Raw genomic sequence first — 23,248 nt, forward strand, 5'->3', positions numbered from 1 at the left:
GAGCAAAGAATAATAAATGGAAAGGAAAACTGAACCACAAAAACACATACAGGGGTCCAGTAAGGGGACTGGAGATGAGAACTGACACTGTTTATGAAGGAAATCAGGGAAAATTTCCAAGTTTTTAAATATGGAAGTAGATAAATACCTTGCAATCACGGGCTCAGACCATTAAAAACAAGTATTTTTTGTAATAAAACAAAAATAATTACCCCTTCTATCTCAGAAAAATTAATTTTGTATATTAATGTCTGTCATCCTCTAGACTGTAAGCTTGCTATGGACTAGGATTGTGTCTGTTTTGTTATAGTATACTCTCCGAAGAGCTTAGTACAGTGCTTTGCACACAGTAAGTGCTCAATATATATGATTGACTGACTGACATTTGCGCAATTCCTGTAATTATTTCCTTTGGCTTTTGTAAAAAGTCATTTACTTTCCTTTTATTTCTCAGTGGAATTGTTTTATGATGATGCTGATGGCATTTGTTAAGCACTTACTACGTGCCGAGCACTGTTCTAAGCGGTGGGGGATACAAGGCAATCATGTTGTCCCACATGGGGCTCACAGTCTTAATCCCCATTTTACAGATGAGGGAAATGAGGCACAGAGAAGTTAAGTTACTTGCCAAAAGTCACACAGCTCACAAGTGACAAAGCCAGGATTAGAATCCATGACCTCTGACTCCCAAATCCATGCTCTTTCCACTGAGCCATGCTGCTTCTCTATGTTTCATGTTTTTTCTATCTTTCCAAGATCACCACAACCACCATTTTACACACACACACACACACACACACACACACACACACACACACACACACACACATACACCCGCATACAGGTAGAGGAGAAGGGATAAATCAATCAATGATACTGAGAATTTATTGTGTGCAGAGCACTGTAATAAGCACTTTGGAAAGTACAAAACAGCAGAGTTGGTAGACAATCGTATTTATTGAGTGCTTACTGTGTGCAGAGCACTGTACTAAGCGCTTGGGAAGTACAAGTTGGCAACATATAGAGACAGTCTCTACCCAACAGTGGGCTCACAGTCTAGAAGGGGGAGATAGAGAACAAAACCAAACATATTAACAAAATAAAATAAATAGAATAGATATGTACAAGTAAAATAGAGTAATAAATATGTACAAACATATATACATATATACAGGTGCTGTGGGGAAGGGAAGGAGGTAAGACGGTGGGGATGGAGAGGGGGGTGAGGGGGAGAGGAAGGAGGGGGCTCAGTTTGGGAAGGCCTCCTGGAGGAGGTGAGCTCTCAGTAGGGCCTTGAAGGGAGGAAGAGAGCTAGCTTGGCAGATGTGGGGAGGGAGGGCATTCCAGGCCCAGGGGATGACGTGGGTTGGGGGTCGATGGCGGGACAGGCGAGAACGAGGCACAGTGAGGAGATTAGCAACGGAGGAGTGGAGGGTGCAGGCTGGGCTGTAGGAGAGAAGGGAGGTGAGTTAGGAGGGGGCGAGGTGATGGAGAGCCTTGAAGCCGAGGGTGAGGAGTTTCTGCCTGATGTGCAGATTGATTGGTAGCCACTGGAGATTTTTGAGGAGGGGAGTAACATGCCCAGAGTGTTTCTGGACAAAGACAATCCAGGCAGCAGCATGAAGTATGGATTGAAGTGGGGAGAGACACAAGGATGGGAGATCAGAGAGGAGGCTGATGCAGTAGTCCAGACGGGATAGGATGAGAGCTTGAACGAGCAGGGTAGCGGTTTGGATGGAGAGGAAAGGGCAGATCTTGGCAATGTTGCGGAGCTGAGACCAGCAGGTTTTGGTGACGGCTTGGATGTGAGGGGTGAATGAGAGAGCAGAGTCGAGGATGACACCAAGTTTGCGGGCTTGTGAGACGGGAAGGATGGTGGTGCCATCAACAGTGATGGGAAAGTCAAGGAGAGGGCAGGGTTTGGGAGGGAAGACAAGGAGTTCAGTCCTGGACATGTTCTCTACCCAGAAGTAGCATAACAATAATAATAATGATGAGGATGATGAGGATGAGGAGGATTATCATGATTATTGTGTTTTTTTAAGTGAAGCTGGGATTAGAACCCAGGTCTTCTGATTCCTAGGCCCCAGGTTGTTCCCCTAGGCCAAGCTCCTAATAGTCTAGAGCCAAGGAAACAGACATTAAAAATAATGGGTAAGTTCAAATGTGGACATCAAGGGTATTTAAAAGGTACAGAACCAAGTGCAGAGGTGACACAGAATGGAGAGGGAGTAGGTGGAATAAGGGTTTAGGCAGGAAGGCCTCTTGGAGGAAAGATGGTTTCCTTCATAATAAAAGATGTAAAGATATGGCTGAAGCAACCTTTGCATGAACAAACTTGCCTTCCACACTGTGCAAAGTAAAACTTGGCATTCTGTAGCATGGGCATGTTAGCCGCTTGAAACAACTATCTCTGTTTTCCAGTGTATCTCTTGACTGACCCATCTTCCTGATGTCTCAGATCAGAACCTTGGGGAAATGTTCAATTCAAAGCTGTTTCCCCTTAATATTCTATTTCGAATCTCAGGGGTTTCAAGCGAAATAGTAGGTGGGTGGCTGAGAAATCTGGACTGTGGTGTACTGAATGGACTTTGAAGTGGAGGAGAGAATTTAAGTCCCGAATAGGTAAGTAGGTCTCTACCTGATGAAGGTTTAAGAGTTTTAACTTCTTCTGTGATGCTGATAGCAACAGTTGCGAACAGACCTCCAATGCCATGTTTTCAAATCTGTAAGTTGTGGGAAGGAAATGTGTCTGTTTATTGTTCTAATGTACTCTCCCAAACACTTAGTGCAGTGCTCTGCACACAGATAGCGCTCAATGAATAGGACTGAATGAAGGTTGTTTGTTTACAATTTGCACTTTATAGCATCCAGGCTACAAAGTAGCTTCTCCCATGCTCTGGCCTTGCAGAGTTGGATGAAGCTCGTAGCCTGTCAAATGTGGAACAATCATGCATCTCCTCCATTTAGACCTTTCTGGGCCAGAAGAACAAGGAAATGATATAAGGGTCAGTCCTGTATTTTTTGGACATCTGGTAATCTTAGCCTTCACTGAAAAGCTAGTCTAACTCCTCAGATTGAGTAATGAGCACAGCTGGCAATGCTGTATGTGTTATACGTTAACTTTTACAGGCAACATAAATCACTACTGCATACCTATGCTAACAAAAATGTAGTGTTCATGTGTAAAATTCACACACTATGTACCAAATCTAGGCCTTATCACACAAAATAGCCCAACATTCACAAACCTAACCATTCTAATTGGTCTGTCTGAATGTTTCTTCTTTCCTAACGAGGTGTGCTATTTTTCCATAACCACTATACAGTCCCACGAAGACGACTTTCACAGCACACCAGTTAAAGTGCAGAAAGCAATACTAAGCCCTCTATTCTGCTTTCATATATATTACACGAGCCATTGATTACTAACACATCTGAGCTCTGGAAAAGACCAAGAATATTTTGCTGTCCTGGGAAATTTCCCAAGATCCTTAGGATACTCTTATAGGGCCAGCGATGATGCCCTGTCAGACTTAGTGCTAGGGGCTGAAAACAAACATTTACCAATCTGAATCCAGAATATTCTACACACTACCGAAGACTTTCCACAACTCAAAGCTGAATGTCATGTCCTGTTCTGCTACTTGGCACCCTTTATTGTCGCATGGAGAGAGTGGAGACTGTAAGCTCCCCTCTAGACTGTAAGCTCATTTTGGGCAGGGAATGTATCTGATAATTCTGTTGTACTCTCCCATGTGCTTCTTACTGTGCTCTGCACATAGTAAGCACTCAATAAACACCATTTATTGATTGGAACAGTAGCAATGGAGTTAGATAAAATAAAGTCACAATTGGTCATGAAGTTTCATATTGAATAATAATTGTGGCATTTCTTATTATTAATACTAATAAGTATCACCACAAGTCATATTCAACATCAAATGATGAAAAGGGTCTAAAGGCAGAACACTAGGGGATCTTTTTTACATGTTATTCAGATGTGTGTCAGTAATAGCTATCCTTTCTAACATCCCTGCTATTTCGAAGTGGAGATGGTTTTTGTTTCCATTTTTAATTTGGGAAAACAGTATCCCCAACAGCTTGCTCACTGAGCCATGCTGCTTCTCTGTGTTTTATGTTTTTTCTATCTTCCCAAGATCACCACAACCACCACTCTACACACACACACACACACACACACACACACACTCCCACACTCCCTATTTACTAGTAAGATTATGCCATAAGGACAAAGATGTCAGTACAGATCTTTATACTCTGCCTTTTGCCCTAACTGTAATTTATTTTACAGTCTGTCTCCCCTTCTAGACCGTAATGTCTTCATGGGCAGGGATTATATCTACCAACTCTATTCAATCGTATTTATTGAGTGCTTACTGTGTGCAGAGCACTGTGCTAAGCACTTGGGAAGTACATGTTGGAAACATATACCTTATGCTTATAGCTTATGCTTTATTTATATATATTATAGATGTATATGCATATAGCTTATGTTTATATATATCTTTATGCTTTTATGCTTCTAGACTGTGAGCCCATTGATGGGTAGGGACTGTCTCTATATGTTGCCAACTTATACTTCCCAAGCTCTTAGAGAAGCAGCGTGGCTCAGTGGAAAGAGCCTGGGCTTTGGAGTCAGAGGTTGAGGGTTCGAATCCTGGTCCCTCCAATTGTCAGCTGTGTGACTTTGGGCAAGTCACTTAACTTCTCTGTGCCTCAGTCCCTCATCTGTAAAATGGGGATTAAGACTGTGCGCCCCCTGTGGGACAACTTTATCACCTTGTGACCTCCCCAGCGCTTAGAACAGTGCTTTGCTTATAGTAAGCACTTAATAAATGCCATTATTATTATTATTATCATTATTAATACAGTGCTCTGCACACAGTAAGCACTCAATAAATACGATTGAATGAATGAATGAATATAGAGACAGTCCTTACCCAACATGGGGCTCATAGTCCAGAAGGGACTGTCTCTATTGTAGAGACAATATTGTAGGTACACAGTCTCTATTGTAGTGTCCCCTCAATCAATCAATCAATCATATTTATTGAGCACTTACTGTGTGCAGAGCACTGTACTAAGTGCTTGGGAAGTACAAGTTGGCAACATATAGAGACAGTCCCTACCCAAAAGTGGGCTCACAGTCTAGAAGAGGGAGACAGAGAACAAAACCAAACATATTAACAAAATAAAATAAATAGAATAGATATGTACAAGTAAATTAAATAAATAAATAAATAGAGTAATAAATAAGTACAAACATATATACATATATACAGGTTCTGTGGGGAAGGGAAGGAGGTAAAGACAGAGGGACGGGGAGGGGGAAGAGGGGGAGAGGAAGGAGGGGGCTCAGTCTGGGAAGGCCTACTGGAGGAGGTGAGCTTTCAGGAGGGCCTTGAAGGGAGGAAGAGTGCTAGCTTGGCGGATGTGCAGAGGGAGGGCATTCCAGGCCCAGGGGTCGATAGTGGGACAGGCAGAAACAAGGCAGGGTGAGGAGTTTAGCAGCAGAGGAGCGGAGGGTGCGGGCTGGGCTGGAGAAGGAGAGAAGGGAGGTGAGGTAGGAGGGGGTGAGGTGATGGACAGCCTTCAAGCCGAGGGTGAGGAGTTTCTGCCTGATGCGCAGATTGATTGGTAGCCACTGGAGATTTTTGAGGAGGGGAGTAACATGCCCAGAGCGTTTCTGGACAAGCCCAAGCTCAAAGTGAGCCCAAGCTCAAAGTACAGTGTCCTGCACATGGTCAGCACACAATAAATACCACTGATTGATTGATGGATGGATTGAAAGCCCCATCACCTACAAGGCAGAGAAAGTTTAGAGTCAAAACAGGAAATTGGGCAACTCAAGGGAACACTATTCAAAACACCCAGTCATTTCTTTTGCTCTTACTCCATTTTTATCCTGACTAAGCTTTGGCATTCAACACTCCACGAAATATAAGCAGTAGATCACTAAGGACATTGTGGTGGACAGAGTTTGTGTCCGGGGCCACAGCCTGGCGCTGTTCTGAATTCAATTCAGTTCAATTCAATTCATTTCAATCGCATTTATTGAGCGCTTACTGTGTGCAGAGCAGAGTACTAAGCACTTGAGAAGTACAAGTTGGCAACATATAGAGACTGTCCCTACCCAACAACAGGCTCACAGTCTAGAAGGGGGAGACAGACAACAAAACAAAACATGTGGACAGGTGTCAAGTCATCTGAATAAATAGAAGTAAAGCTAGATGCACATCATTAACAAGGAGCTGCCAGCCTGATGAAGCCCTCTCAGGGGTTCCTCCTGCGGTCCTGAATGCCCACAACAACACATTTCAATTAGCCGTAGTGCAGGGAAAGGAGAAGAAAGCCATTTTCACATTTTTTTTTTTCAGAAACAATTTACTTAAGACTAGTTTGGGAGCATTATATAGTCATCATTTGAAAAGAAACCGGACTACATTTCTCCTCAGCATCAGGAATGGACTGCCCCAAATGGATAATTCTGTTAGATTTATGATACTCTCAAGCATGTGATAAATAGCATTTGTATTCCTTATTCAAATTCATGTTGTCAGACTCTATTATTCTCCATTTATGCTTTTCGGAAATACCACTTATTTCATCCATAATGAATGAGGGAATATTATTATGCAAACTGACATAATGCTCCTGAATGGTTTCATGTCATCTTTTGAAATACCACCCTTTCCTGTTAACTTTTCAGGGTGAAGACTTCCTGTAAGCTCCTTGAGGGCAGGGAACATGTTTTCCAACTCTATTGGAGTGCATTGTCCCAAGTACTTAGTACAGTGTTCTGCACACAGTAAGGGCTCAACAAATAACACTGACTGATTAATTGATTGAGAACAATGGAAATTCGTGAAGCGTCCCATATCTTTCTTCCCTCCCAAATCCAGCCCTCTCCCTGACATTCCCGTCCCTGTAGACAGCACTACCATCCTCCCAGTCTCACAAGCCTGCAACCTTGGTGTCATCCTCAACTCCACTCTCTCTTTCACCCCTTACATCCAATCCGTCATCAAAACCTGCTGGTCTCACCTCCACAACATCGCCAAGATCCGCCCTTTCCTCTCCATCCAAACCACTACCTTGCTGGTTCAATCTCTCATCCTATCCCGACTGGATTACCGCATCAGCCCCCTCTCTGATCTCCCATCCTCCTGTTTCTCCCGACTTCAGTCTATACTTCATGCTGCTGCCTGGATCATCTGTATGCAGAAACGGTCTGGGCATATCACTCCCCTCCTCAAAAATCTCCAGTGGCTGCCTGTCAACCTATGCATCAAGCAAAAACTCCTCACTCTTGGCTTCAAGGCTCTCCATCACCTTGCCCCCTCCTACCTCACCTCCCTTCTCTCCTTCTACATCCCAGCATGCACCCTCCACTCCTCAGCCATTAACCTCCTCACTGTACCTCGTTCTCACCTGTCCCGCCGTCGACCCCTGGCCCACGTCCTCCCCCTGGCCTGGAATGCACTCCCTCCACACATCTGCCAAGCAAGTTCTCTTCCTCCCTTCAAAGCCCTACTGAGAGCTCACCTCCTCCAAGAGGCTTTCCCAGACTGAGCCCGCTTTTTTCTCTCCTCCTCCCCATCCCCCATGCCCTACCTCCTTCCCCTCCCCATATCACCTGTATATATATTTGTACAGATTTATCACTCTATTTATTTCACTTGTACATATTTACTATTCTATTTATTTTGTTAATGATGTGCATTTAGCTTTAATTCTATTCATTCTGATGACTTGACACCTGTCTACATGTTTTACTTTGTTTTGTTGTCTGTCTCCCCCTTCTAGACTATGAGCCCACTGTTGGGTAGGGACAGTCTCTATATGTTGCCAACTTATACTTCCCAAGCGCTTAGTACAGTGCTCTGCACACAGTAAGCCCTCAATAAATATGATTGAATGAAATGAATGAATGAACATCATTACTTTCCCACACAGGAACAGTAGACTATGGGAATGTATTGATGGGATTTATCTCTCCATTAGATACACTAGGCTCTCACTAAATATGATTGAATAAATGAATTGGATTACCTGCAATGCTGTCCTGGCATGACATAGACTCACAAAGCATCTAAGAAATGTTCATCGCACCCTGTTTCTCTGATTGGGACTGTCATGAGGATGGATGTGTAAGCAGTGCTCTGAGGGGAATTGAAATCAATCAATGAACTTATTGAGTGCTTACTATATGAAGAGCACTCTATTAAGCACTTGGGAGTGTACAATTCAGTACAATACAATACAACAATGCAATACAATTGTTGTATTGTACTCTCCCAAGTGCTTAGTACAGTGCTATGCCCACTATAAGTGTTCACTAAATACAACTGAATGAATGAATGAATGAATGAATTAGCAGACATATTCTCCGCTCATAATGAAAGGAGGCACATACTAGTTAGGATGCCCAAAGAAATGATTTACTTGTGGTATGAAGCAGTCACAAACATTAAGGCAAAGCAATGGATTTGTGGGAGATCACTAAAACTGACAGAGCATTAGTCTGCTGGGCAGGAATCAGAACAAAGGATGTCTTCCTTGAATAGAGGCTTCAGTATGATAGTGAGAGGTTGATTACTCAAAAATCTCCAGTGGCTACCAATCAATCTGCGCATCAGGCAGAAACTCCTTACCCTGGGCTTCAAGGCTCTCCATCACCTCGTCCCCTCCTACCTCACCTCCCTTCTCTCCTTCTACAGGCCAGCCCGCACCCTCTGCTCCTCTGCCGCTAATCTCCTCACCGTACCTCATTCTCGCCTGTCCCACCATTGACCCCCGGCCCACGTCATCCCCCGGGCCTGGAATGCCCTCCCTCTGCCCATCCACCAAGCTAGCTCTCTTCCTCCCTTCAAGGCCCTGCTGAGAGCTCACCTCCTCCAGGAGGCCTTCCCAGACTGAGCCCCTTCCTTCCTCTCCACCTCGTCCCCCTCTTCATCCCCCCATCTTACCTCCTTCCCTTCCCCACAGCACCTGTATATATGTATATATGTTTGTACATATTTATTACTCTATTTATTTATTTATTTTATTTGTACATATCTATTCTATTTATTTTATTTTGTTAGTATGTTTGGTTTTGTTCTCTGTCTCCCCCTTTTAGACTGTGAGCCCACTGTTGGGTAGGGACTGTCTCTATATGTTGCCAATTTGTACTTCCCAAGCACTTAGTACAGTGCTCTGCACATAGTAAGCGCTCAATAAATACGATTGATGATGATGATTAGAAAATGGCTGGCACTGCAAATGGAAAACATAAGTGGGTTGGTTGTCTATGTTTTCAAGAGATGGTGTGGCCTGGAATGCCCTCCCCCCTCATATCTGGTGGACAATCGCTCTGATGGACATTGTCTATTAACTCCACTGTACTCTTCCTTACACTTGGTACGATGCTCTGCATACAGTTGCCTCAAAGAAGCAGCAGGACCTAGTGGATAGAGCACAGATCTGGGAGTCTTATCCTGGCTCCACCACTTGTCTGCTGTGTGACTCTGGGCAAGTCATTTCACTTCTTTGCTCCTCAGTTATCTGGTGTACAAAATGGAATGAAGACCGTGAGCCCCATGTGGGACAGGGACTGTGTCCAACCTGTTTAGTTTGAACCTACCCCAGAACTTAATACAGTTCCCAGCACATAGTAAGCACTTACCAAATGCCATAAAAATGATAATGATGATGGCATTTATTAAGTGCTTCCTATGTGCAAAGCACTGTTCTAAGTACTGGGGAGGTTACAGTGTGATCGGGTTGTCCCACGTGGGGCTCACAGTCTTAATCCCCATTTCACAGATGAAGTAACTGAGGCACAGAGAAGTTAAGCGACTTGCCCAAAGTCACACAGCTGACAATTGGCGGAGCCGGGATTTGAACCCATGACCTCTGACTCCAAAGCCCGTTTCCGCTGAGCCACTCTGCTTCTCAACTCTACCAACCAACTCTATTTTACTGTTTTCTCGCAGGCACATAATACAGTGTTCTACACCCAGGAAGCACTCAGCAAATACAATTGATTAATTAGTGGACAGATTCCCAGTAGCAAGGTGTGATCTTTGAAAATGAAGGACAGCGTAGGTTTCTGCTGTCCATCTTTGTCTTTCTCTGCCTCTCTCTCTCTCTCTCTCTCTCTCTCTCTCTCTCTGTCCTTTGTCTTCTTCCCCATCCCTTCATAAAATATTAAAGAACTAAAGTGGAGTTCATTTTAAATGGAGCTTATTTCCTTGAAAAGTTCAGCAGTAAATGTGCCGTAGCATGTGTTAATCTACCTGCAATGTTTTTTAATGTGCTAGAGACAAAAGGCAAGCAACCCACAAAGGACCTTTTCATTACTGGCTAACTGGCTAGGGGACTAGTTAATTATCTTTCATTTAAAAATCCCTCTTTCACCACCTAAGGTTTACCACCCATTTTAGTAGCAGGGAAAGAAAACAAGCTTTCAGCTGAATCACTCTGCTGAAGTCAAAAGCCCCTAACAAGGACATCCTAGAAAAGTTTATTTCATTCCATGAAGTATAAAATATTTCTGAGTATCACTAGTAGACTTTCCACAAATGGAAGCTTTTAGCATTTTCCAAAGGCACACCCTACAGAAGCTACTTTTTTTTTCCAGTCAAATGAGGCCAAGAATGAAATTCTTTGAGAGGGAGGCTATTCTACTCACAGATGCTGATAAATAGTCTCCGACTGTCTACAAATTACAGTACATGGCCAAGTCTCTATTCCCGCCAACATTCACACATTAAATGTGAGTATCGAAACCCAAAATGTTTCTACAAAGGCTCCCAAGAGCTAAGGATCACAAAACCTACCGGCTATGCATTTAGATTGAACATTTCTTCCCCCCAAAACAAGTCTTTCCAAGTATCTTGGTTGTTTCACCATCCCTTTGGACTAACAAAAATCAAGTTCTTATTGCTCTCTATTTACAGATGAGGAAAACAGAGACCTGGGAAATTGAAAAGGCTTAAATGCCATTTCCTCCTCCCCAGTGAGTCGATATTATGACGATGCCCTATGATTTATTTTCCAGGCTTGCGATGATCTTCTCTCAGTCTAGTACTGTTTATTTGGTGTGTGTTAGTGTGGGCTTTAAGACTTGGGGTGGAGGAAATTCATTTGATTCTGGTTCCTACAAGATCTTAAATTCAATCTGCAATGTTGAACGCTCAGTACAGTAAAGCCTACCTAGGAAAGTTAGCTCTTTGAATTTATCATCATCTGAATTAAAATGATCTAGAAGATATTTTGGGGTCTCAAAAGCTGTAGCCATCCAGAAAAAAGTAACATTTAATTGATCTTTTTGCATCCTTTTTTTCTAAAAATAGGCAAGTTGCGCTTTGCCAAAGGAAAAATGTTCCCTCCTAAAAGTTCCATTTCAGTATAAACCTTCCAGCCCACGAATGCCTTTTGCATTCCAATTTGAGCCTGTTTCTTCAGCCTTATTTAATATTGTCTGGACCCATTACAATTCAGAAAGAAAGAGCTAAATATATTTATCTTATGAATCTCATTTAGAGGAAATCCATCACAAATAATTTTTGCTTTCTTAAATTATTTGCTTTCTTGTGGAAATAATATGAAATGTTCTTAAACATATTCAGACTGTCAGCAAGACTCTTGCATAACTTTTTGATAAAATGAGTTTTGGTATGAACATGCATTATTCAAAATATACTTGGAGATAACATATCCTGGATTGAAGCATTAGTACCAATCTGATTTATAGCAGTACAAAAAAAGTTTATTAATCTAGAGCATTTTTAGTATCAAGACTAATTAACTGATGAGGTTATTGTACCACAAGAGAATTACTTGGACTTTGGCTTTGATCGATGACTCATTCATCAAATACCAGCAGACCTTAAAATGGGTTTCTCAGTGATGATTGTCTAAATCTTTGCAAAGAAAAACTCTCAGAGATTAATGAGATGCCACCCAATATTATGGGGTTTGCAGTAGGAGATGCCTATATCGTGATCTTTGAAACCTGCAATTAAAAGAAAAATCACAGGCCTCTGTGATCAATCATAAAGAGCAGTTTTTACCACTTAACTTGGATTTCATATTATGTAAAAGGACAGGTTGGCCTCAAAATTTAGATTTTGAGAAAAATTCTGGGTTGAAATGTATTATTATGTCCTAGTTTTCCCCATAGACACTCCTGGCCCTTTCCTCTGTCCTTACGCTGCCCCAGACCATGCAATGGGGTGGTTGGCTTCTCCGGGAAAGCAGAGTGGGTTGTACATGGCCTAGTGGATAAAGCACGAGCCTGGACATCAGAAGGACCTGTGTTCTAAGCCTATCACTGCCACCAACCTGCTCTGTGACCTTGGGCAAGTCACTTAACTTCTCTGTGCCTCAGTTCCCTCATCTGTTATTGGTGATGAAGACTGTGAGCCCCATGTCACCCTCCCTCTTCTCCATCCCCCCATTCTCAACCCTCTCCTCTACTTTTCCATACTTCCTAGTAATACCTTCAGATGAGATACCCTCCCTCCTCTCAAGTGCACCCCATCCACCTGTGCTTTAGACCCCATTCCCCCTCATCTTATAAAAACTCTCACCCCTTCCCTCCTCCCCTCCTAACTTCCATCTTCAACTGCTCACTCTCCAATGGTTTCTTCCCCTCTGCCTTCAAACATGCCCACATCTCCCCCATCCTAAAAAAAACCCACTCTTGACCCCACTGCCCCTTCCAGTTATCGCCCTATCTCCCTCATACCCTTCTTTCCAAACTCCTAGAAAGAGGCATCTACACTCGCTGCCTTGCATTCCTCAACTCCAACTCTCTCCTAGATCCCCTCCAATCTGTTTTCCTTCCGCTATACTCTACCAAAACCACTCTCTCAAAGGTCACCAATGACCTCCTTCTTGTCAAATCCAATGGCTCTTATTCTATCCTAGTCCTCCTCGACCACTCAGCTGCCTTCGACACTGTGGACCCTCCCCTTTGCCTTAACATGTTATCCAATCTTGGTTTCATGGACTCCATCCACTCCTGGTTCTCCTCTTATCTCTGGCCGTATGTTCTCAGTCTCCTTCATGGGCTTCTCCTCCCCCTCCCAACCCCTTACCGTAGGGGTTCCTCAAGGGTCAGTTCTTGGTCCCCTTCTGTTCTCCATCTATACTTACTCCCTTGGTGAACTCACTTGCTCCCACGGCTTCAGCTACCATCTATATGCAGATGACACCCAAATCTACATCTCCTCCCCTGTTTTCTCTCCCTCCCTCCAGGCTCGTATCTCCTCCTTTCTTCAGGACATCTCCACCTGGATGTCTGCCTGCCACCTAAAGCTCAACATGTCCAAGACGGAGCTCCTTATCTTCCCTCACAAACCCTGTCCTCTCCTTGACTTTCCCATTACTGTATTTATTACCATCCTTCCCATCTCAAAAGCCCACAACCTTGGTGTCATCCTTGATTCTGCTCTTTCATTCACCCCACACATCCAATCTGTCACCAAAGCCTGTCGGTCTCACCTTCACAACATCGCCAAGATCCACCCTTTCCTCTCCATCCGAACCTCTACTTTGTTGGTTTTCAATCTCACATCCTATCCCGACTGGATTACTGCATCAGCCTCCTTTCTGATCTCCCATCCTCCTGTCTCTCCCCACTTCAGTCTATACTTCACTCTGCTGCCCAGGTGGACTTTGTACAGAAACATTCTGGGCATGTCACTCCCCTCCTCAAAAATCTCCAGTGGTTGCCTATCAACCATCACATCAAGCAAAAACTCCTCACTGTTGGCTTCAAAGCTCTCCATCACCTCGCCCCTTCCTACCATACCTCCCTTCCCTCCTTCTACAGCCCAGCCCGCACTCTCTGCTCCTCTGCCGCTAACTTCCTCATTTGCCTCATTCTCACCTGTCCCACTCTGGCCCACGTCCTACCTCTAGCCTGGTATGCCCTCCCTTCACACATCTGCCAAAGTAGCTTTCTTCCTCCCTTCAAAGCCCTACTGAGAGCTCGCTTCCTCCAGGAGGCCTTTCCAGACTGAGCCCTCCCTTTTCCTCTGCTCCTCCCCTCCCCATTGTCCCTACCCGCTTCCCCTCCCCACAACATTTGTGTATATTTGTACATATTTATTACTCTATTTTATTGATGTGTTTATAGCTTGAACTCTATTCTGATGGTATTGACACCTGTCTACTTCGTGGCTCAGTGGAAAGAGCACGGGCTTTGGAGTCAGAAGTCATGGGGTCAAATCCCAGCTCTGCCAATTGTCAGCTGTGTGACTTTGGGCAAGTCACTTAACTTCTCTGTGCCTCAGTTACCTCATCTGTAAAATGGGTATTAAAACTGTGAGCCCCCTGTGGGACAAACTGATCACCTTGTAACCTCTCCAGTGCTTAGAACAGTGCTTTGCAGATAGTAAGCACTTAATAAATGCCAATATTATTATTATTACTTGTTGTGTTTTGTTGTCTGTCTCCCCTTTATAGACTGTGAGCCTGTTGTCGGGTAGGAACTGTCTCTATCTGTTGCCGAATTGTACTTCCCAAGTGCTTAGTACAGTGCTGTGCACACAGTAAGCACTCAATAAATATGATTGAATGAATGAATGAATGGATGAATGACAGGGACTGTGCCCAACCTAATTAGCTTGTATCTACCCAGAGCTTAAAACAGTGCTTGACACACAGTAGGCATTTAACAAATACCATCATTAGTATTATTGCCTCTCCCTGCTAAATGGACTCTCCCTGCCCACCACAGGAAAGGGAACTGGAGGCGGCAAAATCTGACAGCCATAAGTGGTTGAGGCTCTCTTATTCCCCTTCCTGGGAAGAGCTTTCTTCTAGTTCTTTAGCAAAGAAATGGGTAACACTTTCCCTGTCCACCCCTGACCCTATGACCTTTAGAGCTACAAGTTGGGAAGACCCATTATTTTCATTCAGGTGGGAGGAAACCTCACTGATAAAGAGACATGGGCAGGATTCTTCTCTCTTCTCCACCGCAAAAGGGAACATGGTCCAAGCCCTCCTTATGACCATATGATGAATCAAGCTCACAAGCTCCATGTGGAGTCCGGCTTTCAAATATTCAAATATTCCAACCCCTTTCAAGTGTAAGCCCCTTGTGGGCAGTGAATGTACCCAAGTACCTAGTACACCTTCCCTTACCAAGTAAACACCTGCAAAATGCTGCTGCTGCTGCTACTCCACTACTACTCAGAGAGCCATGTGGCATGGTGAAAACAGCATGCACTTGTGAATCAGAGGTTGTGGGCTCTAATCTCTGCTCTGCCACTTGTCATCTGTGTGACTTTGGGCAAGTCACTTAACGTCTCTGTGTCTCAGTTACCTCATCTGTAAAATGGGGATTAAGACTGTGAGTCCAACCTGGGACAACCTGATTACCTTGTATCTACCCCAATGCTTAGAATAGTGCTTGGCACATAATAATATTATTATTAATAATGTAATAATAATAATGATGATAACAATAATACTGATAATGATAATGATAATGATGGTGCTTAAATACCATTATTATTATTATTATTATTATGTGACACAAATCCTCAAAGGTCAGAGGATCTAGGGGTTCTTTTCTTCTTTTCTCCTTATCTTCTCTCCTCTTCTCCTTTTGTTCCCTTCCCTTCCCTTCCCCTTCTCCCTTTCTCTTGTGTCCCTTCTCCTTTCCCATCTCTGTACCTTTACCTTGTCCCTTGGCTGTTGGTATTAAGCAGCCATGCCATGCAATGACATCATCATGTTTTGCCACGTACTGTGTGTATTTTTTTTTTGTTCTCAAAGGTATTTGTTGAGTGCTTACTGTGTGACAGACACTGCACTAAGTGCTGAGGTAGATACAAGCTAATTATTTTGTACTTCCCAAGCACTTAGTACAGTGCTCTGCACACAGTAAGCACTCAATAAATATGATTGAATGAATCAATGAATTTTGGGCATAAAACATGTCCCACATGGGGCTCATAATCTTAATCTCCTTTTTACAGATGAAGTAACTGAGGCAAAAAGAAGCAAAGTGACTTGCCCAAGGTCACACAGTAGATGAGTGGTGGAGCTGAGAGTTGAACCCATGTCCTTCTGACTCCTAGGGCCGTGCTCTTTCCACTAAGCCACACTGTGTGACGTAATGATGTCATGTGCCACATGCGAAGCCATATTCATTCATCCATTCATTTGATTGTATTTATTGAGCGCTTACTGTGTGCAAAGCACTGTACTAAGTACTTGGGACAGTACAATACAACAATAAACATACACATTTTCTGTCCACAACAAGCTTACAGTCCAGGTGGGATGAGGGTGGGGCAGGGGGGAGAGAAAGACATCAATACAAATAAATGAATTACAGATATGTACATAAGTGCTGTGGCGATGGGATGGGGGAAGACTAGAGGGAGCAAGTCAGGGAGATGCAGAAGGGAGTGAGAGAAAACCAAAGTGGGTCTTAGTCTGAGAAGGCCTTTGGGAGGAGATGTGTTTTCAATAAGGCTTTGAAGACTGGGGAAATAATTGTCTGTCATATTTGAGGAGGGTGAGTAGTCGATTTGAGGAGCCAATTTGTACTTTCCAAGTGCTTAGTACAGTTCTCTGCACACAGTAAGCACTCAACAGATATGATTGAATGAACAAATGAATGAATATTCCAGGACAGAGGCAGGAAAAGGGCAAGGGGTTGGCAGAGAGATAGGTGAGGCTGAGACTCAGTGATAATGGTTAGCACTAGAGGATTTAAGCATGTGGGCTGGATTGTAGAAGGAGAGTAGCGAGATGAGGTAGAAGGGGGCAAGGTGGTGGAGTGCTTTAAAGCCAATGGTAAGGAGGGCTTTTTGATGAAGAGGTGGATGGGCAACCACTGGAGTTTTTTGAGGAGCAGGATGACATGTCCCAAGGGTTTTTGTAGAAAAATTACCTGAGTAGTAGAGTGAAGTATAGACTGGAATGGGGAGAGACAGGAGGCTGGGAGGTCAGCAAGGAGGCTCATGCAGTAATCTAGGCAAGATAGGATGAGTATTGTATTAACATGGTAGCAGTTTGGATGGAGAGCAAAGGGTGGATTTTAGCAATGTTGTGAAGGAGGGACTGACAGGATTTAGAGTTGAATCGAATATGTGGTTTGAGTGCGAGAGAGAAGTCAAGGATAATGCTAAGGTTACTGGCTTGTGAGACAGGAAGGATGATGGTGCCATCTCCCGTCTGGGGGAGGGAAGAGTTTGGGTGGGAAGAGGAGTTTTGTTTTGGACATGTAAGGTTTGAGGAGATGGAAAGATATCCTAGTAGATATATCTTGAAGGCAAGAGGAAATGTGAGGTGAGTGAGGGAGACAGATCAGGGCTGGAGATATCGATTTGGGAATCATCTGCTTAGAGGTGATAGTTGAAGTCATGGGATAAATGAGGTCTCCAAGGGAGTAGGTGTAGATCCAGAATAGAAGGGGACCCAGAACTGAACCTTGAAGGACCCCCTCATAATTAGGGGATGGGAGGCAGAGGAGGAGCCACTGAGACGGAATGGCCTAACGGTAAGAGATAAGCCTTATCACCATGGCTCTCCACAAATTAACAGCTTGAAGTTTTCATTATCTTTGGCAAAAAAAAAGTTCCCCATCCAGAGCCTCTATGCTAGAGCTGGCCCAAGTAGGGTCCTTCTCAGTCTTTACCCTAGGCAGAGTGACTCGTCCTTAGTTGACCTTGACTGGGGAGGTTTCAGCATTTGTTACTAAATTCAAATTGTCTCTAGGATCTTCCCTGGGGGACCACTGCCTCTTGAGAAGAATCTCTCTAAAGAAACTAGCTCAGTGGTGAAGGTCCCTGAGATTTGACTTCAAATTAGAAATTAATCAATTCTATCGAGCACTATCTGTGTGCAGAACATACTAAGCAACTGGGAGAGTATGATAAAACAGAGTTGGTAGACATGTTCCCCGCCCACAATGAGCTTACAGTCAGAGGAAATAAACCATGAGGGAGATGTGTCAAGACCCAAAACTCTCAAGTTCACTGTCACTCCTTGACCACAGGGTGAAGGCTGCCCACTCTGGGATGATTCTTGGATAGGATTCTGTTTATTTTCCTCAAAGAACTGAACAGGCGACATCATGATACACCGAGCCTATGCTTCCAAACAAAGAGCAGCCTGGACTAGTGGATAAACCATAGGCTTGGTAGTCAGAAGGACATGGATTCTAATCCCGACTCTGCCACTTGTCAGCTGTGTGGCCTTGGACAAGTCACTTCACTTCTCTATGCCTCAGTTACTCCATCTGCTAGATGGTGATTAAGACTGTGCGCTCTATGTGGGACAGGAACTGTGTCCAACTTGATTAGCTTGTATTTACCCCAGTGCTTGGACACATAGTTAAGTGCTTAACAAATACCACCATTATATCATTATTATTATTGTTCTTTTTCTTATTATTATTGTTAGCCTAGAGGTAACCCTCCAAAGCCAGTTTCCATGGAATATATACCCCAGTCCAGGAGGGAATTTCACTTTTAAGACTCTGAGCTCTTGGAAAGAATGATAAATCTACTTTTATGCAGCAAGAGTTAAAGTCAGGGCAGTTGACCTAGAGAGTGACTCAGTGTAACCTCTGTGTTTTGGAATCAGTGTTGCGGGGAATACACAGAATCAAATAATGCAGCATCACTCTGTGGCAACTTCAGCTTCTCCAGGAGAAAACTCCCTCAAACAATCAGGCATGTGTCTCAATTGGCTTGTCTGCCACTTCAGGATGGGGAGGTTCATGAGAGAAGCCCTGGTTAAAATAATAATAATGATAATTATGGTATTTGTTAAACGCTTACTACATGCCAAGAACTGTTCTAAGTGCCAGGGTACAGACAGGGTAGTCAGGTTGTCCCATGTCGGGCTCATACTTTAAATCAGCATTTTACAGATGAGGTAAGTGAGGCACAGAGAAGTTAAGTGACTTGCCCAAGATCACACAGCGGAGAAATGGCAGAGGTGGGATTAAAAGCCACATCCTCTGGCTCCCAAGCCCATGCTCTTTCTACAAGCCATACTGGCTATCTTCAGGTGCTTTTACATTGAATCAACAGCTTGGTAATGATAAGATGACTGAACAGAATTATGAATTTGGGGGTTGTTACTGGGTTGAGATCAGTGTGTGTGGAGCATGAGTCCTGGGGATAGTCACAAAAAGTCCTAGTTAATTCCATTCATTCATTCATTCATTTGTATTTATTGAGTGCTTACCATGTTCAGAATACTGTACTAAGCACTTGGGAGAGTAAAATATAACAAAAAATGGACAAATTCCCTCAAACTGACTGTATTTCAAACTGGAAACCGAGCAGCCTTCCCAGTCTTTGGAATCCCTCAGCCATTTTCCTCATTCTTGGCCACTCCTGGTGGGTGTTAGGACTCAAGTCCTGCATGGAGACTAAAAGTCCCCCTTTTAGACTGTGAGCCCACTGTTGGGTAGGGACTGTCTCTATATGTTGCCAGTTTGTACTTCCCAAGCGCTTAGTACAGTGCTCTGCACATAGTAAGCGCTCAATAAATACGATTGATGATGATGATGATGGAGATGGGTGAGGAAGGGGAGTACACACCAAAGCACCTTTAAATGGAAGATTGAATCAATGACTCTTTTTTAGCGAGCACTCACTCTGTGCAGAGCTCTGTACTAAGCACATGGGAGAGGACAATATAACAGAGCAGGTTAGATGCATTACCTGCCCTCAACGAAGTGTGGAAAGTATTACCATCATCAATGTTTGGATAACTTGGTTTTCTGTAAACTTTGCAGGATTATAATAATACTTATGGTATTTATTAAGCAGTTACTATGTGCCCGGCCCTATACTAAGTGCAGAGGTGGATACAAGCACTTAGAACAGTGCTTTGCACATAGTAAGCACTTAACAAATGCCATCATTATTATTATTATTATTATTATTATTATTATTATTACAAGCAAATCGTGTTGAATACAGTCCCTGCCCCATATGGGGCTCAGAGTCTCAATCCCATTTTACAGATGAAGCAGCTGAGGCCCAGAGAAGTGAAGTGACTTGCCCAAGGTCACACGGCAGACAAGTAGCAGAGCTGGAATTAGAGCCCATGACCTTCTGGCTCCCAGCCCCATGCTCTATCCACTATGCCATGGTACTTCTTACAAAGCACTGTGATGGGGCTTGTTGCCGTTTCCGAGATAGGAGCTGAATACCCATTCTCCATCTCATGGGTATAATTAAGGCATCACCTCTGTCTCCTGGTATTCCCTAGCTGTTCACGTTTGAACAACTCATCTAGGCCTGTTTCTGAGTTCCTGACAGATCAGAATCCAGCTGAAGAGCATTGCACAGCGGTCTACAAATTGGAGTCCTGAGGGATTAGGAATATCAAGACATGACAAACACACTGTCTATTTTTATCTTTGGGGAAATTAGCTCAAATTCAGAGCTGACCCTGTTGCTGATCCAGGAATGAGCTGTGCGTGTCAAAAGAGTACAGCGTAATTAGAGATAAGAACAAAAACGGCTTGGGTATTAACCAGGCCCTGAAAATGAATTAACCTTTTTCATCCTCAATAGATCTTCCACTAAAGTAAAAATGAGAAGCACCTAAAAATCAACAGGCAATTCTGAGGAGAAATATAATTTGATATATTGCCAATATCCTCTAGACTTTCAGATTGTTGTGGGCTGGGAATATGTCTGCTAAATCTAATAATAATGATAACAATAATAAAAATAATAATAATGATTATGGCACTTGTTAAGCACTTACCTATGTACCCAGTACAATTCTAAGCCCTGAGGTAGATAAGTTCATCAGGTTGTCCCACATTGAGCTCATAGTCACGATCCCCATTTTATAGATGAGGTAACTGAGGCCCAGAGAAATTAAATGACTTGCCCAGGTAACAGCAGACTTGGTATGGGGCTGGGACTAGAACCTAAGTCGTTTTAACCCCCAAGCCCATGCTCTATCCAAATCTGCTGTATTGTATTTTCCCAAGTATTTATTAAAGTCATCTAGAGCGTAAGCTCATTGTGGGCAAGGAAAGTGTCTGTTGTATTGTACTCTCCCATGACTTAATACAGTATTCTGCACACAGTAAGCACTCCATAAATATGATTGATTGATTGTTCTGCACATTGTAAGAGCTCAATAAATACTATTGATTGATTGATTCCATCTTCCCCAGCCTTAAAGCAACAGTGCAGTTGGCTCGACTTTCTTCAGTTCACTTTGGTCCCCTCCCTTCACATAATAAATCGAATAAAAATGATTCAAAGTCCTTTCAACCCCAAAACATTATTCATTTCTGTCTTTTGCGTGGTTCTCAGAGCCATACAGGGATAGGGCATTTTGTACAGGTCTAGATTAAAATGCACTAACAGGATAATGCTTGTTTTTACTGGCTCCAGCAGACCCTGGAGAAATCAAGATCCATTGTGCTCCCTCAGAAGGAGGATTTCCTTTAATAAATTTGCCAGAAGAAAACAATTCCACATTTTGATTGCTTTATTTGGTTTTTTGCCTGGATGGTAAGACCACAATGGCTTTAAACTACCTTCTAGAAAAGAAAGTCATGAAAAAACCCCGAAACAAAAAGCCTACTAATAATTCAAAGTCAAGTCAGAAAAGAGCTATGGGGACAGGCATATAACTGCCTAATGAATAAGGGTCTTGTTCCCTGCAGTGGGAGTTAAATGGTTGCTAGACCGTGGGTAGAAATTGTCTCTATTTGTTGCCGAATTGTACTTTCCAAGCACTTAGTACAGTGCTCTGCACACAGTAAGTGCTGAATAAATATGATTGAATGAGTGAATAAATATGTATAAACCCTTCAGCAACTATTTTCTGCATTTTTCTCTCCACTGTGAGTACTGCATACATTCTGAACAATAATAATAATGATAATAATAATAATTGCAGAATTGGTTAAGTGAGTACTATGTGCCAAGAACTCTTCTAAGCACTGAGGTAGATACAAGGTAATCAGGTTGGGCACAGACTCCATCCTATATGGGGCTCACAGTATTTTACAGATGAGGTAACTGCGGCCCAGAGAAGTGAAATGGATTGCCCAAGGTCACACAGCAGACATGTGACAGATCCAGGGTTAGAACCCATGTCCTCTGATTCCTCTGAGTGGAAGTGCTCTTTCCACTAGACCATGTTGCTTCAATGCCCTAAGTCACTGAAATATCAGAACCAGATGCTTTATTGCCCTAAGATATCTCGTGGTAAGGGGAGGTAACCTGAGCTATGCCATTAAAATATATGGTGGAATTGAGGATTTTGAAAAGAAACCTGCTACTTTTTAACCTGCCTTGATATTGGAAACAAATACCCATATTTTAAAAGGGAAAAAAATGTGTTTTTATAGATACATTGCCCAATGAGATCTTTTTCAGAGAAATAAAAATCTTGAAAAGTGCAGTGATGTATGGTGTTATTATTTGAAAAATGTATAGGGTGAATTTCAAAACAATTTTGTCATCTTTCTCCATACCAAGTTTAGAATGACATTATTGTTTGAAAAATGGACAGGGTGCATTTCAAAATAATTTTGCCACCATTTTTCATAGCAAGTTTAGTATTGGTAGGTTTATTAAATCAATATTTTCTCCTGGATTTTTATGTATGTAAATATATATACATATATATTTGCATTATATAATGTAAGTATGCCTTGAATGATTCATGAACCAATAATAATTGGTGTTAATTCCTTTTTAATCTCTTCATTAGACTCCCTGATAGTTCCTGCTACTTTTTTTTTCTTGGTACTAGTTAAGAACTCCCCTCTCAGGGTCACACCTGGAGAGTTTCCAGGTCTCTACCAGTCTTGGCTATGGAGGGAGAGTCAAGCAGAGGCCTACCCGTTCCATTCCTAGCTTGACCAGTAGCTAGCCAGTGGAAAGCAATCTGCTACAAGTCAAAACTCACCCGTACTGGACAGCAGTGGCATGGAAGAGAGTCAAGGGCAGAGACTCAAGTTTACTACATGGAAGGCAGAAGTGGTAAACTACTTCCATATTTTTACCAAGAAAAATCTATGGATCCACTACCAGAACAATTGCAGAGGGCGAGCGGGGCATTTGGGAGAGATGCATCTGTGATGTCGCTATGGGTAAGAAATGACTTGTTAGGATAAGACATGTTAAGCACTTACTATGTACCGAGGACTCTACTAAGAGCTGGGGCAGTTAGAGGATGGCAATATATATTAAAAAAAAAACAAAACAAAACA

The 23,248-nt window shown here is 42.9% G+C and overlaps 1 non-coding gene across 1 annotated transcript; it reads left to right on the forward strand.

Moving 5' to 3' along the window:
* The first annotated feature begins 22,797 nt into the window (after window positions 1-22,797).
* LOC119937670 lies at window positions 22,798-22,934 on the forward strand. Its single transcript, XR_005454180.1, has one exon. It is a non-coding gene; the product is annotated as a small nucleolar RNA SNORA7 (small nucleolar RNA).
* Window positions 22,935-23,248: the final 314 nt, after the last annotated feature.

The sequence above is a fragment of the Tachyglossus aculeatus genome, chromosome 1 (genome assembly GCF_015852505.1).
Source record: "Tachyglossus aculeatus isolate mTacAcu1 chromosome 1, mTacAcu1.pri, whole genome shotgun sequence".
In the NCBI taxonomy this organism is placed as follows: domain Eukaryota; kingdom Metazoa; phylum Chordata; class Mammalia; order Monotremata; family Tachyglossidae; genus Tachyglossus; species Tachyglossus aculeatus.